The sequence below is a fragment of the Mytilus galloprovincialis genome, chromosome 1, assembly GCF_965363235.1.
Source record: "Mytilus galloprovincialis chromosome 1, xbMytGall1.hap1.1, whole genome shotgun sequence".
Lineage (NCBI taxonomy): Eukaryota > Metazoa > Mollusca > Bivalvia > Mytilida > Mytilidae > Mytilus > Mytilus galloprovincialis.
Window position 1 is genome coordinate 24,519,838 of NC_134838.1, and position 16,941 is coordinate 24,536,778.

Consider the following 16,941-nt stretch of genomic DNA (forward strand, 5'->3'; position numbering starts at 1 on the left):
TAAAATAATATCATAGAAAGCTCAAAGTTCTTAAATGGCTTCATATGAAACCAGACTGTATTAAACTCTAAATGTATTTTTCGAAGTAACATACTGCTTACAACATCAAAAAGCATTTAACACTCTTTATTCTCCTTGTCGATGATTCGACCCTCGATTTCTCAGCAAAGATGGGTGTAATTGCCAATTATACTACAAGGATTGCGTATAGATTTCATTAGTGTTAACATACTTTAGAAAATATGGCATAAAACTTTGAAATAATAATTAACCATAACAGATTTCTAAAGTGTGTGCCAACAGTTTGTGAATTAAGGGCCAAAAAGGGGTAAAAACATTCGTTTTTGTAGTTTCTTGATAATAACTTGTGTGTAAGTGTATGGATCTCTCTGACATTGTATCACAGGGTTCCATATCACAAAAGGAAGGATTGGATTGAGTTTGGGGGTATTGGCTATTTGATGCAGGAATTAAGGGCCAAAAACAGCATTTTTCTAGTTTCCAGACAATTACTTGTGTTTAAGTGAATGGATATCTCCGAAATTGTACTACAAGGTTCCATACTACTAAGGAAAAGCTGGGATAGTGTTTTGGAGTAATTGCTCCACGGGGGAATCAAATACTTTCGTAGGTTCCAATTTCCTATTAGGTTGCGCTCTGGGAAGCATTTTACTTTTACATTGCAAAGAAATATAATTTACCCTTATCTAATGAAACTCTAATCTCCACCACAAAACATATGCATCAATTGAACTGTTTTTGTCCATCTTAATTCTATACTATAATAAAATGCCTCGCTGAGCAAACCCTGAACAGTTGATACTGTCTGAATTTGGCTTGATATAAATTTGGTCATAGTTCTTAAAAATCTATTTGTGCATATGAGATTTCTTTTTGAAACTTTTCGAAATATTTGAATTTGAAATTTTTTAAGAAAAAACAAATATAAACACCTTTAAAAAATGGCACCCCTCTTAAAGCAATTTCCTCCAAACTGAATCCCTGCCTATCCTTTGTAGTATGGAACCTTGTTGTTTTTTTCGGGTTTGTGTGGATAGTAAACCCTGTAAATTGTAACAAACCCCTGTGGTTGAAAGTTTGGTTCGTTTTATCGGAAAGGGGGGGGGTCGGGGGGGGGGGGGGGGGGGCTGAGCGGAACAAATTAAAATCATCATGTCTCTTTAAGCTACCTGCTTCGAAAAACATCTCAATTGAATGTTATTTTGTGATGTTAATTCGATGCCAATGTTTACAAAATGCTTACCAATCGACACTGTTTCTGAAAAGAGTAACAAGCTGTCGTCATTTAACTGCGGTTTTATCTTTCGGTATTCTCAGGACATATCGTCATGAAATCGGTAAGCCATATATACATTTATGCATCGAATGGACTTCAAAGATTTTTTAAGGGGAATTCTAATTGGTTTAAAAAGTCACGTGTGAAATCGTCAGAAGTCAAACTACATATTGGTCGTTGTTAGATCTCATATGTAGTATAACGTAATCAGAGATCAATATTTTAATTAGATTGATAGCTATTCTACATTCCGTAGTAGTCGGCAGTGGCAGCGGCATCAGCGTCCACAAATATTCACTCTGTGGTTAAAGTTTTTGAAATTTAATAACTTTCTTAAACTATCCAGGATTTCTACCACACTTGGACAGAAGGTTGTTTATGATCATAACATAGTATCCAGAAGTAAATTTTGTGAAAAAAATCCATTTTTCCGTATTTTACTTATATAAATATACTTATTATTGGGCCATTCCAGTTAATATCTGATAGATGGGGGGATAAGGAGATTTATTTCCTAGGTATTAAAAAAGACATGTTGAGAAATTGCCCTATTAGAATTAAAAAACTAAGACCTGTCAGATGAAGAGTTTCAGTTCATATTTGGTGGGTGGGCTAGTATAGGAAAAAAATACCTATCAGAAGTTGTTAATGCTATTGACATGCCCATCAGTATTTTTCTGACACTTCAATCTGTCAGAAGATACCTTCCGACCCTTTTAAACTTTCAGTAGGTACTATTTCTCTGAGTATATTCTCTTTATGAGGCTAAAATATATGCGTGCACGCACCCTTACTGAAAAATCAGCCTTCTGGCGAACCGTTCCGGCAGATGTGCCGCAAACACTGCGGTAAAGTTGCTGCAAATAGTTTGCGGCAACTTCACCATTACTTTTTATCATGAAAATGAAGGTTACGGCTTGTCTGCCCCAAAGTTATATAGCCTTATATAGATTCTGGTGAACCTCTGGCGAACTTTGGAAGCCTCTTATAGTTTGTGGCAAACTTCTGACAATTTATGTGGTGAATTTCCGGCAAACTGTCAAAGCCTTATATAGTTTGCAGTGAACTTTTGACAATTTTTGTGATGAACTTCCGGCAAACCTTCAAAGCCTTTTATAGTTTGCGGTGAACGTCTGGCAAATCAAGTGATAATGATGCCCTATGACATCAATAATAGCAAATTAAATGCAAAACATGTCTAAATTAACTTTCAAAGAGATGATCAATGATGCGTGGCCTGTTCGAGGAACTAATTGAATCATATATTACTCAGACATCTATCATATATAACATCCATTTACTTTTTACATGACAATACCAACATTAAAACTTCCCTCGTATTTCAAATTCAAAGAAGCAGGAATTGTGGTTTTAGGGTCTGAGGGAGCATGCTCAGTATGCTATAAAGTTGTTCGGCGAAAATCATTATGAACAGGTGCTTGCTTAAATTAAAAATACGGACATACATGTACCAACCAGAGGAACAATACCAGACTTCAGTCACTTCACTTGGAGTGCATGTAATTCTTTTTGGGGCTACACATCCATAAACATAATATCTTACCAAAAATTAACAACACCAAATAATCCAAAAATTAACAACACAAAATACCATCATTTATAGGCAGTGGCTATTCAAATAGCGGACAAATAACATTTTGACGGTTTTTCGCTATTTGTCCGACCAAAAATATAATGATGAAGATATAAAATCGCGTTTTGAAGCAGATAAATAAACCATGAGTAGTTTTAAAATGTATGGTCTAACTTCGTTTTATGAAAAAGAACTCATTCTTATAAAAAAAGATAAAACTATGCATTTGATTCTAAAAGTAATTTGGGAAAAGGGGGGATGATTCTCTCTTTTGTTGTTCTGCATATGAATTTCCTGTTAGGTAAATAGTCGAGGGTCAAAGATTATTGGCTTCATTTGACATCTATGATTTCAAAAAAATCCTGAACTAATTGATTCTGTGAAGTTTGGTTAAAGAGCCAATTGAATAAATACACCCTAATAAGAAGCCAAATTAATATAACTGTCAAAGAGACATCGACAACTTGTGTGTTGTTGTATTGTTACGGTTGAGGGTATAAGCTGTAGGTTTGTACATGCGACTGTTTCAGGCCACTCAGTAAACACTCTATTCTATTTTCGCGTTCGTCGTTTACTGGTAGCCAACGCGTATACAAAGACATTTGATGAACATTGTGTATACTTATATATTGTTAGTAAGGTCTCTGGGAATAATAGTATAGAGTTCGTCTTCATTGTTTGACCACGGTGGGTTCCCTGACTGAATGACTGTTCCCATCTTCTGTTTACCTTTATTTCACACGTTCCCGCTTTATTACCTTGTTATTTTATTAGCGTTAGGCATATATATTGTAACCGGGGCCCATACATGATAAGAGTAAGCTTAGATAAGTCCCGTTTGTCCATTTCCCGACTCGACAGAATGTTAGCATTCCGATCGCCGCCATTTGCATCACTATGTTTATTGACGTCAGTGACCTAATGACCTGAGATCAGCAGCCAATCAGCATAACGTAATTTGCCCACCATCTCCATAGGAGCACGATACGTTGGTGGGACAGAGATATAAAAGCAAGTGCACAACAGTCTTCAGATAGCCTGCGACCCGCTACCAGCTAGGCAGTCACTCCTGATACCAAGGAAACTGACCAAAGGCAAAGCAAACCAAAAGTGCAGCAGTCGATGCAATACATGTACTTTTGCATCCCCGTTGGATAAATGGACCAAACCATAATTGACCTAGATGTTTTACTACGTTTACTACGATGTTGACAAACGATTAACGTGTATAACTTAGTCTGTAACTCGACACCAGAGTTGACAGTTCTATACTAGAATTTACCAAGAGTATAGAAAACCAGGGTATATATAACCTTGTATGTACATACCTTTACCTAATGGACACCCCCCGTTCCGTAACATTTGGTGTCCGGCGGTGGGATACGCATAAAACCACACCTCGAGAGTAGAGACTTGAACCAGTATTTTTTATTTATGAACTTTTTTGACTTACTTGTACAACAGATTTAATTTAAACAATTAACATGAGTAGTTGCGTTAGCCATCAGAAAATTTTGTTCCTGACAGTCGTGCATCTACCCCAGTTAGTGATAAATCTTGTGCATCAAGCCCAGATGATGTAGTAAATACCATGAATAAGAAGGTTGAGGTCTATACAAATATAGTGAACCAGTTCAGTAGAAATTTGAATACCATAGGGGACCGTTTTAATAAATTTGAAACACAGTTAAAGATAAATAATGAAAAAGTAGAAAAGCTTGAAAATCTTTCTGAATCACTTTTAAGTAGTATATCGAAAATAGAAGACCAGGTGGCAAATTTGTGTATGAGTGTTTTAGATTAGATACCAAAAGTTACCAATGATTGTTCATGTGAGAATACAAGTTCTAATGTTACCAATAAAGTATGCGGGAGTAGTGAATCAAACCAGTTGTCTAACCGAGAACCAGTATGCATCGAGACTATTGGGTATACAAAACCATCAAATTATGATGGGACCACTAACTGGCTTCAGTACAAGTTACATTTTGAGGCTGTTGCAAAATTAAATAATTGATCTGAGGATATAAACATTTTAAAGCTTATTACATGTATGAATGGTGCTGCTTTGTCGACTTTAGCTGATATTGAGATAGATAATATCCCAACATATTGTTATTTAGTTAAACTGTTAACCAAAAGGTTTGCTCCTGAAAACCTGACAGATGTATATATGTCACACATTGATGTTTGTGTTAGAAAACCAGGTCAACCATTGCAGGAACTGGCGGATAATATAAAAAGGCTAGTCAGAATGGCTTACCCATCCTCGAGTCTCGATACCAGAGACTATTTAACTTATAGGGCATTTAGAAAAGCACTAAATGATCATGATTTAGAATTGGCTATTGTACAAAGCAATGTAGAAACCATTGACGGAGCGTTGTACTGTGCTCTGAAATGTGAAACTTTTAGGGCTAGAGAGAAAAAGTTTAGACAGCAACCAAAATCTGAAACGTCTGTTTGTATAAATGCCAAGGCAAACCAGTTCTGTTATTTCTGTAATGAGAAGGCACACGCCATTAGAGACTGTCCTAAGAGAACTTAATCGTTAATGTTTGTTACATTCAGATACCATGAATGTTAGCATGTGAACATGTTTTTTTTAATATATATATTTGTTATGAAAATGAGATTTTTATCAGTAATAGTCATTTTCGATACCTGAAAGTGAGTTTTGTACCAGTAATACTAGTAGTAATTTTTGATACCGGAAAATGAGTTCGTTAAATATTTCAGTATTTTTATGAGGAGTTGCACCTCGTTAAATATTTATTGTTCTATCAGTTGAAACTGCTGAGGTGGTGTAATTGATGCATTCATGTTACCAATAAATAACCTTTTAATAGACCATTGTATGTTAAACAGAGTTGTATGGTTGGACCTTTTATTGACTACAGTATTATTTACTAGTATACAGAAATATTCTGCTTGACTCATCGACGTGTCTGAGTGACGGATGAGATGGCAATGGAATGTATTTATTTGGTATTGTCCTGGTGACTCACCGACGTGTCTAAGCGACGGGTGGAATTTCTGTGGAATACCATGCAGTATTTTGTTATATATTTTGTTTTACCAGTGTTCCCAGTGACTCATCGACGTGTCTGTGTGACGGATGGAAGGTCTGTGGAATATTTTTATTTGGTATTGTCCCGGTGACTCACCGACGTGTCTATGTGACGAGTGGAATGTCTGTGGAATATCCTACAGTATTTGTTTTACCTATATTAGTTTACCAGTGTTCACGGTGACTCATCGACGTGTCTGTGTGACGGATGGAAGGTCTGTGGAATATTTTTATTTGGTATTGTCGCGGTGACTCACCGACGTGTCTAAGTGACGGGTGGAATGTCTGTGGAATACCAGGCAGTATTTATGTTACCAATTTCAGTTTGCCAGTGTTCCAGGTGACTCATCGACGTGTCTGTGTGACGGATGGAAGTTCTGTGGAATATTTTCATATGGTATTGTTGTGATTCGCTGACGTGTCTTTGTGACGGGTGACATGTACAATTTAAAGTACCATTTATTTAGCCACTTATTCATTTGAACCAACTATACCATGAAGTTTACACCAAGTAGAGCAAACACTTTACATTGAAACCAGATATATTCTAATATCCAGAGTTGCAAGTATCTCAATTCCAGAGATACAACATTATACCATGTTTAACACCATATTATTGACACCAGAATTATAGTACAAATGTTTGATCTCAGTACCAGAGATTGACACTAATGATGATTATTGTGATTAATTTACCATGTCGACAGAGCCAGCAACCACACAAAGAAGATCTGGTATTATTTTTTTAGTAGGTTGATAAGTAGGTATTTATTAGGTAGGTGTCCTATTATTTTTAAGTTCGAGGACGAACTCTTATCCTGGGTTGGAGGTAGTGTTACGGTTTAGGGTAGAAGCTGTAGGTTTGTACATACGACTGTTTCTCGCTACTCAGTAAACACTCTATTCTATTTTCGCGTTCGTCGTTTACTGGTAGCCAACGCGTATACAAAGACATTTGATGAACATTGTGTATACTTATTTATTGTTAGTAAGGTCTCTGGTAATAATAGTATAGAGTTCGTCTTCATTGTTTGACCACGGGGGGTCCACTGACTGAATGACTGTTCCCATCTTCTGTTTACCCTTATTTCACACGTTCCCGCTTTATTACCTTGTTATTTTATTAGCGTTAGGCATATATATTGTAACCGGGGCCCATACATGCTAAGAGTAAGCTTAGATAAGTCCCGTTTGTCCATTTCCCGACTCGACAGAATGTCAACATTCCGATCACCGCCATTTGCATCACTATGTTTATTGACGTCAGTGACCTAATGACCTGAGATCAGCATCCAATCAGCATAACGTAATTTGCCAACCATCTCCATAGGAGCACGAGACGTTGGTGGGACAGAGATATAAAAGCAAGTGCACAACAGTCTTCAGATAGACTGCGGCCCTAATACATGTACCTTTGCATCCCCGTTAGATAAATGGACCAAACTATAATTGACCTAGATGTTTTACTACGTTTACTACGATGTTGACAAACGATTAACGTGTATAACTTAGTCTGTAACTCGACACCAGAGATGACAGTTCTATACTAGAATTTACTAGTATATATAACCTTGTATGCAAATACCTTTACTTATTGGACACCCCCCGTCCCGTAACAGTATAATGCTTTCCCGGGAAAAAATAATATATCCAAACATAGAAAACAACCATTATATTACTGTTTGTAATACAATAATTATGTAAGTTTCCTAGGGTAAACTATAACTATAGAACTCTTATCTTCAAAACCTCAACTATACCATACTAATATGGTAGTCCCTGTGTGTATCATCAACTCGGTAGTCATTGCTTTTGACTAGCATAATAAACCTTTATTACATCATGTAATCTGTTCAAATTTTAATATGAAACCTTCGTTCTAATTCAGTGATGAAAATTTAACGTTTTATAAATTTGGTAATTCTTTTCTAAACATTAGGCCAAACACCGCGGGACGTGTTTACACTTAAACTTTATTTTTTGGGTTCTGAATGTTTCTGATGAAGTAATATACTAAATAAATCCCTTGTTACGCATATAAATATTAAGTGTTTCTTCTAATTTGAACGAACACAAACCCTAACAATTATACACCAATTTTGCTGCCACTAATTATTGGTTCTACAGGTTCAGTATTCTAATCAATTGGTAAAAAATACTAAACGTGTATAATAAATCGATGTATTGTGCAATTCAAGATTGATTTCTAACAGAATGTGTCAACAAAATTAACGAATATTTATTAAGCAGATTTTGTACTCTCATAAACACCTAAAAAATATTCATGACTTACCAATATTTTCTGAACGGTCAGTTTGATTTTAATATCATCTGAACATCTTGAACGTAAACACGTCAAGCCTTCTTATAAATTAAAGTTATCTTTCACATTTTTATTTGTTTGTTAACTCAGTGCTGTTACGACATAAGTCATCCAGAAAATGCAATTCTAATAAGTAGCTTTTCATTCAACGCAATTGTGTGCTATTCAACTCAGTATTTTGTTGTCTAGTACAATAACATACGATTTATTTAACAATTGGTAAAAATTAATTGAACGATCTTAATTTACTTTAAGCGAAAAATCTGAAAAAAGTACTGAATTCACCGAAGTAGAGGAGTCTAAATATGGCTGGAAAAATTACCATGACTTAGTTTTATATTGCGCAGCCTGTTATATCTGGTCAATTAAAAAGATTCAGATTTTCAGTTCTAGATTAAAATCGGTTTACAAGTGTTGCTTACATGCAATTTCAACAATCCAGTTCACGAGTATAGCATTTGAATATCTATGTAAAAATAAAGGCAAGAGTAGTATACCGCTGTTGGAAGGTCATTAATCGATTGATAGAAAACAAATCAGGGTTACAAACGAAAACCGAGGGACACATCAACTATAAGAGGAATACAACGAAACAATAGAAACACTGAAGTACAATAAAAAAAGAACGGCAATGCAAAACACACAGAAACGAACCACCTTCCATTTTCCTGACTTGGCTTATATGGCAATGTTAAATATACCACTTAAATGACAACATGACATGTCAGGAATACAGTAACATAAAAATCATTCGTTTAATGCTGAAACGCCCATTTGAATAAGAAAAAAGTCGAAATTCTAATCATTATGTTCCAGTTGAAAAGCACTATTATAATAATCAAAAAGAATGTGCAATACGTCTTTGATTTGTAGTGCAAATCTGTCATGATGTAGACATTTAGACTATACCTGTAGTGTATCTTTTAATCCACTGTCAATCTGATAAAAACTGGAAAAACGAACAGATTGTATTTTCCATACTTACAGCGGGTGGTAAACTAAAAGCTTCAAAGAAGCAACTCAAATACTGAAAAAAAACCACACAGACAAAGGCGATTTGCAAAGAGTGTTTAGTTATTTTGTACCTATTTATGTTCTGACCGGCTTTTCCGACTATGATCGTGCATTCAGAAAAGATGGGTTGATAAATAAAATCCTCAACAATTTATATTTACAATTATGTAGAAATATGACCTTCTGTAGTTTGATACTGTAAATTAACGATGCACATAACGGCTTCTTAATATTGTCACATATAGTATCTTTTAGCCGAAAAGTGTAAATTACTCAAAGTAAATGATATGCTTGAAAAAGTAGTTAAAATTTAACAGTTAATATCTACAGATACTTATATCGTCGACAACATGATTATAGGTTAAAAATTTGAGGTAAGTCATTTAAACGATGCACGGCGGTTTACAAACTTGAAAGATAAAACAATAAAACAAAATCAATTTATCAGAAACGAAACAGAGAGGAATAAGATACAAAATGAAAATTCAAACTCATAAGTCTAAAAGGAACCAACAATGACACTACAAAAAAAAACCAAGAAGCAAACAAAAGACAAACACATATATTAACAATCCTTTCGAAAAAAAAGGCTTTATCTCATAAAAATAAGCACACCTTGGATTTAGTGTCAAGTAAACCTTAGCTATTCAGCTTCCCATTGCACAATGTGACGAAAAAAGTATTGCCCTAGAACATCTTTCATTAACATTTCCGGAAGGATGGAGTAGGGTGTCCGACCCCAACTTTGGACTTAGTTTAAAAAGAAAATAAGCCCAAGCACACCCTGGAGTTTTTGTCCAGTAAACTTTAGCTATTCAACTTCCAATTGCACCTAGTGGCGAAAAAAGTATTGCCGTAAAACATTTTTTATTTACATTTCCGTAAGGGTAGGGTAAGGTCTCCGACCCCAACTTTGGACTTAATTAAAGAAAAATCTAAGCCGAATCACACCCTTGATTTATTGTCAAGTAAACCTTAGCTATCCATCATCCCATTGCACCAAATGGCGAAAAAAGTATTTCCGTAAAATATTTTTTATTGACATTTCCGTAATGGTGGGGAGAGGTGTCAGACCCCAACTTTGGACCCAATTTATAAAAAAAGAGGCCAAAGCACACCCTGGATTTTTTGTCAAGTAAACTTTAGCTATTCAGCTATCCGAATCAGTTAGTGGCGAAAAAATTATTGCCGTAAAACATTTTTTATTGACATTTCTGTAAGGGTGGGGTAGGGTGTCCGACCCCAACTTTGGACCTGATTTAAAAAAAAGAATAAGCCGAAGCCCACCCCTTGAATAAATGACAAGTAAACCTTAGCTATTCAGCTTCCTATTACACCTACTGGCGAAAAAAGTATTGCCATAGAACATTTTTTATTAACATTCCGTAAGGGAAGGGTAGGGTGTCCAACCCCAAATTAGGACCTTAATAAAAACAAACTAAGCCGAAGCACACCCTGAATTTATTGTCAAGTAAACCTTAGCTATTCAGCTTCCCATTGCACCTAGTAGCGAAAAAAGTATTGTAAGGGTGAGGTAGGGTGTCCGACCCCAACTTTGGACTAATTTAAAAAGAAAAAAAGCCGAAGCACACCCGAATTTATTGTCAAGTAAACTGTAGCTATTCAGGTTCCCATTGCACCTACTGGCAAACAAAAAGTATTGCCGTAGAACTTTTTTATTTACATTTCCGTAAGAACTTTATTAAAAAAATAAACTAAGCCGAAGCACACCCTTGATTTATTGTCACGTAAACCTAGCTATCCAGCTTCCCATTGCACCAAGTGGCGAAAAAAGTATTGCCGTTCAATATTTTTTATTGATATTTCCGTAATGGTGGGGAGAGATGTCCGACACGAATTTGGACCTAAGGTATAAAAAAAAATAAGCCGAAGCACATTTTTTTTTTCAAGTAAACTTTAGTCATTCAGCTTCATATTTCACATAGTGGCGAAACTAGTATTGCCGTAGAACAATTGTATGAACCTTTCCGTTCGGGTGGGGTAGGGTGTCCAATCCAAACTTTGGACCTAATATAAAAAAAAATTAAGCCGACGCACACCCTGGATTTTTTGTCATGTAAACCTTAGCGATTCAGCTTCCCATTGCACCTGCTGGCGAAAAAAGTGCCATAAAACATTTTTTTTGTAACATTTCCGTAAGGGAGGGTAGGGTGTCCGACCCCAAATTTGGACTTAATTAAAAAAAAAAACTAAGGCGACGCACACCCTGAATTTATTGTCAAGTACACTTTAGCTATTCAGCTTCCCATTGCACCTAGTTTCGAAAAGAGTTTTGCCGTAGAACATTTTTTATTAACATTTCCGTAAGGGTGGGGTAAGGTGTCTGACCCCAACTTTGGACTTAATTTAAAAAAAAAACTAAGCCGAAGCACACCCTTGAATTATTGTAAAGTAAATCTTAACTATTCCGCTTCCCATTGCACCTAGTGGCGAAAAAAGTGTTGCCGTAAAACAATTTTCATTAACATTTCCGTAAGTTAGGGGTAAGGTGTCCTACCCAAACGTTGGAACTTATTTTAAAACAAAATAAGCCGAAGCACACCCTGAATTTTTTGTCAAATAAACTTTAGCTATTCAGCTTCACAGTGCCACATAGTGGTGAAAAAAGTATTGCCGTAGAAGATTTTTGTTAACATTTCCGTAAGAGTGGGGTAGGTTGAATAACACAACCAGTGCTCCATGTGGATAATGGTCTTTATACTCTTGTTTAGCACCTTAGATAATTTTCAGTTTTTGATTGGGCTCATGTTGCTCACTCCTTAGTTTTTGTGTTTAAATTTTGTGTGAAATGTTTTGTCTTTTTGTCGTTTATCGTATTTTTCAATTACTTTGTCAATTTTATTTCGACTGTATATATTTGATATCCCTTTTGTATCTTTCGCCTCTATTTTAAATACCTATACTGGTCTTTATGATGAATGTATTATATTACAACCACTTGGTCGATGCCACTGCTGGTGGAGTTTTCATTCTACCGAGGGTATAATCAGCCCAGTAGTCAGCACATCTGTGTTGACATGAATTATCATTGATATGGTCATAATTTAAAACTGTTCACAAAGCTTTGAATGTTTGAAAAACAAAGGCTTTTTTTACTTTAAACAATAGATTATCTAAGCTGTATTTGGCAAAACTTTGAAGATTTTTTGGTTCTTAAAGCTCTTCAACTTTGTACTTTATATTTACTTTTTAACATTTCTTATTCGAGCGTCTCTGACGAGTCTCCTGTAGACGAAACGTGTGCCTGGCGCAAATTTGAATTCTGGTATCTATGATGATTTTATTTACATAAGCTATTGAAAGCAGCTCCCATGACACAATGTATTTCTTTGAACATTATTTTTTCATATATTATCAATAAAAATTAAGATGAGACTAACTGAAGGAATAGCATAAACTCTAAAAGAAATGAGGCCGGTAACTTTGACAATATCAAAGTCACAGGATCTGCATCATTCACTCACCATGTGAATCCGTAATCAGTCAAGCAATTTGTATTGGGTATAACATTCAATCACTATAATTACATATTATACGACTTTGATCATCTAAGACATCGAAAACATATCTGAAGAGAGTCGAGATACATACATATCGTATCATGCAACTAATTCGCGAAGGTGAATTTGAAACTTATAAAGTGTCGATTTCAGTCGTTCTTTCTCAGTTGAAGCAGATTTTGTGTATTCTGCTTTGATACGCAGTCAGCATATTAACAACACCCAAAGGATGAAGTAGATATGGAGCAGACCGTCCGGTGATAATTACACCCTTAATATTATATTGTAAACATGATACAAGGACGCACTGATACGTGGGTTATTATGAAGTTACTGGTCATCATCAATATATGTAAAGGTGAAATTCAAGAACCTTGAAAATTTCTTTTTTTATGTTTTTAAGATGGTTTTGCATGACTGTTAATTCCTTTGAAGACAAAACCGTGTCAACTTGTAGTGACGCACTTTTAGTACATATTGGAATATCCACTGTCTGCTAAAATGATGATGTCATTCTTGGTAAAAACAAATCTGGAATCGTTACAGTTTTTTCACAATGATATATTTTCTAGGGCATACAACATGATATGTGTACCAAAGAACTATTATAAATAAAACTCTGCTTAATGAGACGATGTACTTAATACTTCAATAAAGTAACGAGGACAGTAATGTGTAGCGTAAGAAAATCAACGCATTTATTACTTCTTTGTTTTTATAAAAATTGTAAAATGTGTGATGCACATAAGATCGGTAAATTTTTCAATAATTCACACCTGATGACACCGCCTATGGTTATATTGCATCACACAATTTATGTGGTAAAGTTTTTGTGACGGTTAAAAGGGAGACGAAAGATACCAAGGAACATTCAAACTCATATGTCAAAAAAGCTTAGCCTGTAATGAAGTGGTTGTTGATAGTTGCTGTGTATTATATTTGCTTCATTTATAGCTTTTGTAATTTCTTGTGAAAATAATTCCATCGTGTTTGCAATGATTTAGCATAACTCTTCAAGACATGAATTAAGTATTTGATGTATAGATTGTGTGATTTTAGATTAAAAACGTATTATTGACGGATACGTGCCATCATTTTCCCGTCCATAGACTTCTGACGTTCTTTAAGTGTTCACTATAACCTGAGACTACGTCACTCACTTACAATCGTTATGACGACAATGTTGAGGTTCCAATTGTGGTAAAAAATGTCGTATATACTCTGGCAGTTTCCTAAATGTATACTGACATCTCGGTGTTTTCCAATCTACACATTTGTTATCCATGTCATCCGTAATGTAGAAAGATATTTGGTAATGTCATCCATCAAAACCCTCACATTAGTCTAAACTATCAACATAAACACTAGCAAAGCGAGCCAATTGAATAAATACACCCTAATAAGAAGCCAAATTAATATCACTGTCAAAGAGAAATCGACAACTTGTGTGTTGTTGTATAATGCTTTCCCAGGAAAAAATGATATATCCAAACATTGAAAACAACCATTATAACTGTTTGTAATAAAATAATTATGTAAGTTTCCTAGGGTAAACTATAACTATAGAACTCGTATCTTCAAAAACACAACTATACCATACTAATATGGTAGTCACTGTGTGTATCATCAACTCGGTAGTCATTGCTTTTAACTGGCATAATAAACCTTTATTACATCATGTAATCTGTTCAAATTTTAATATGAAACCTTCGTTCTAACTCAGTGATGAAAATTTAACCTTTTATAAATTTGGTAACTCTTGTCTAAACATTTGGCCAAACACCGCGGGACGTGTTTACACTTAAAACTTTATTTTTGGGTTCTGAATGTTTCTGATGAAGTAATATAATAAATAAATCCCTTGTTACGCATATAAATATTAAGTGGCTCTTCTAATTTGAACGAACACAAACCCTAACAATTATACACCAATTTTGCTGGCACTAATTATTGGTTCTACAGGTTCAGTATTCTAATCAATTGGTAAACAATACTAAACGTGTATAATAAATCGATGTATTGTGTAATTCAAGATTGATTTCTAACAGAATGTGTCAATAAAATTAACGAATATTTACTAAGCATATTTTGTACTCTTATAAACACCTAAACAATATTCATGACTTACCTATATTGTCTGAACGGTCAGTTTGATTTTAATATCATCAGAACATCTTGAACGTAAAAACGTCAAGTCTTCTTATAAATTAAAGTTATCTTTCACATTTTTATTTGTTTGTTAACTCAGTGCTGTTACGACATAAGTCATCCAGAAAATGCAATTCTAATAAGTAGCTTTTCATTCAACGCAATTGTGTTCCCTATTCAACTCAGTATTTTGTTGTCTAGTACAATAGCATACGATTTATTTAACAATTGGTAAAAGTTAATTGAACGGCCTTAATTTACTTCAAGCGAAAAATCTGAAAAGTACTGAATTCACCGAAGTAGAGGAGCCTAAATGTGGCTTAAAAAATAACCATGACTTAATTTTATATTGCGCAGCCTGTAATATCTGGTCAATTAATTAAAAAGATTCAGATTTTCAGTTCTAGATTAAAATCGGTTTACAGGTGTTGCTTACATGCAATTTCAACAATCCAGTTCACGAGTATAGCATTTGATTATCAATGTAAAATAAAGGCAAGAGTAGTATACCGCTGTTGGAAAGTCATTAATCGATTGAGAGAAAACAAATCAGGGTTACAAACGAAAACCGAGGAACACATATCAACTATAAGAGGAAAACAACGAAACAATAGAAACACTGAAGTACAATAAAAAAAAACAGCAATGCAAAACACACAGAAACGAACTACCTTCCATTTTCCTTACTTGGCTTATATGGCAATGTAAAATATACCACTTAAATGACAACATGACATGTCAGGAATACAGTAACATAAAAATCAATCGTTAAATGCTGAAACGCCCATTTGAATAAGAAAAAAGTCGAAATTCTAATCATTATGTTCCAGTTGAAAAGCACTATTATAATAATCAAAAAGAATGTGCAATACGTCTTTGATTTGTAGTGCAAATCTGTCATGATGTAGACATTTAGACTATACCTGTTGTGTATCTTTTAATCCACTGTCAATCTGATAAAAACTGGAAAAACGAACAGATTGTATTTTCCATACTTACAGCGGGTGGTAAACTAAAAGCTTCAAAGAAGCAACTGAAATACTGAAAAAAAACACACAGACAAAGGCGATTTGCAAAGAGTGTTTAGTTTTTTTGTACCTATTTATTTTCTGACCGGCTTTTCCGACTATAATTGTGCATTCAGAAAAGATGGCTTGATAAATAAAATCCTCAACAATTTATATTTACAATTATGTAGAAATATGACCTTCTGTAGTTTGATACTGTAAATTAACGATGCATATAACGGCTTATTAATATTGTCACATATAGTATCTTTTAGCCGAAAAGTGTAAATTGCTCAAAGTAAATGATATGCTTGAAAAAGTAGTTAAAATTAAACAGTTAAAATCTACAGATACTTATATCATCGACAACATGATTATAGGTTCCAAATTTGAGGTAAGTCATTTAAACGATTTAAACGATGCACGGCGGTTTACAAACTTGATAGATAAAACAATAAAAAAAAATCAATTTATCAGAAACGAAACAGAGAGGAATAAGATACAAAATGAAAATTCAAACTCATAAGTCTAAAAGGAACCGACAATGCCACTACAAAAAAAAAAACAAGAACCAAACAAAAGACAAACACATATATTAGCAATCCTTTCGGAAAAAAGTCTTTATCTCATAAAAATAAGCCAAGCACACCTTGGATTTAGTGTCAAGTAAACCTTAGCTATTCAGCTTCCCATTGCACCATGTGACGAAAAAAGTATTGCCGTAGAACATCTTTCATTAACATTTCCGGAAGGGTGGAGTAGGGTGTCCGACCTCAACTTTGGACTTAGTTTAAAAAAAAAATAAGCCAAAGCACATCCTGTATTTTTTGTCAAGTAAACTTTAGCTATGCAGCTTCTCATTGCACCTAGTGGCGAAAAAAGTATTGCCGTAAAACATTTTTTATTTACATTTTCGTAAGGGTGGGGTAAGGTGTCCGACTCCAACTTTGGACCTAATTTATAAAAA

General features: G+C 34.6%; 1 long non-coding RNA gene across 1 annotated transcript; it reads left to right on the forward strand.

Annotated features, from left to right (window-relative positions):
- The first annotated feature begins 11,582 nt into the window (after positions 1 to 11,582).
- On the forward strand, positions 11,583 to 13,901 carry LOC143070556 (uncharacterized). The gene is made up of 2 exons (XR_012976579.1): positions 11,583 to 12,584; positions 13,223 to 13,901. It is a non-coding gene; the product is annotated as an uncharacterized LOC143070556 (long non-coding RNA).
- Positions 13,902 to 16,941: the final 3,040 nt, after the last annotated feature.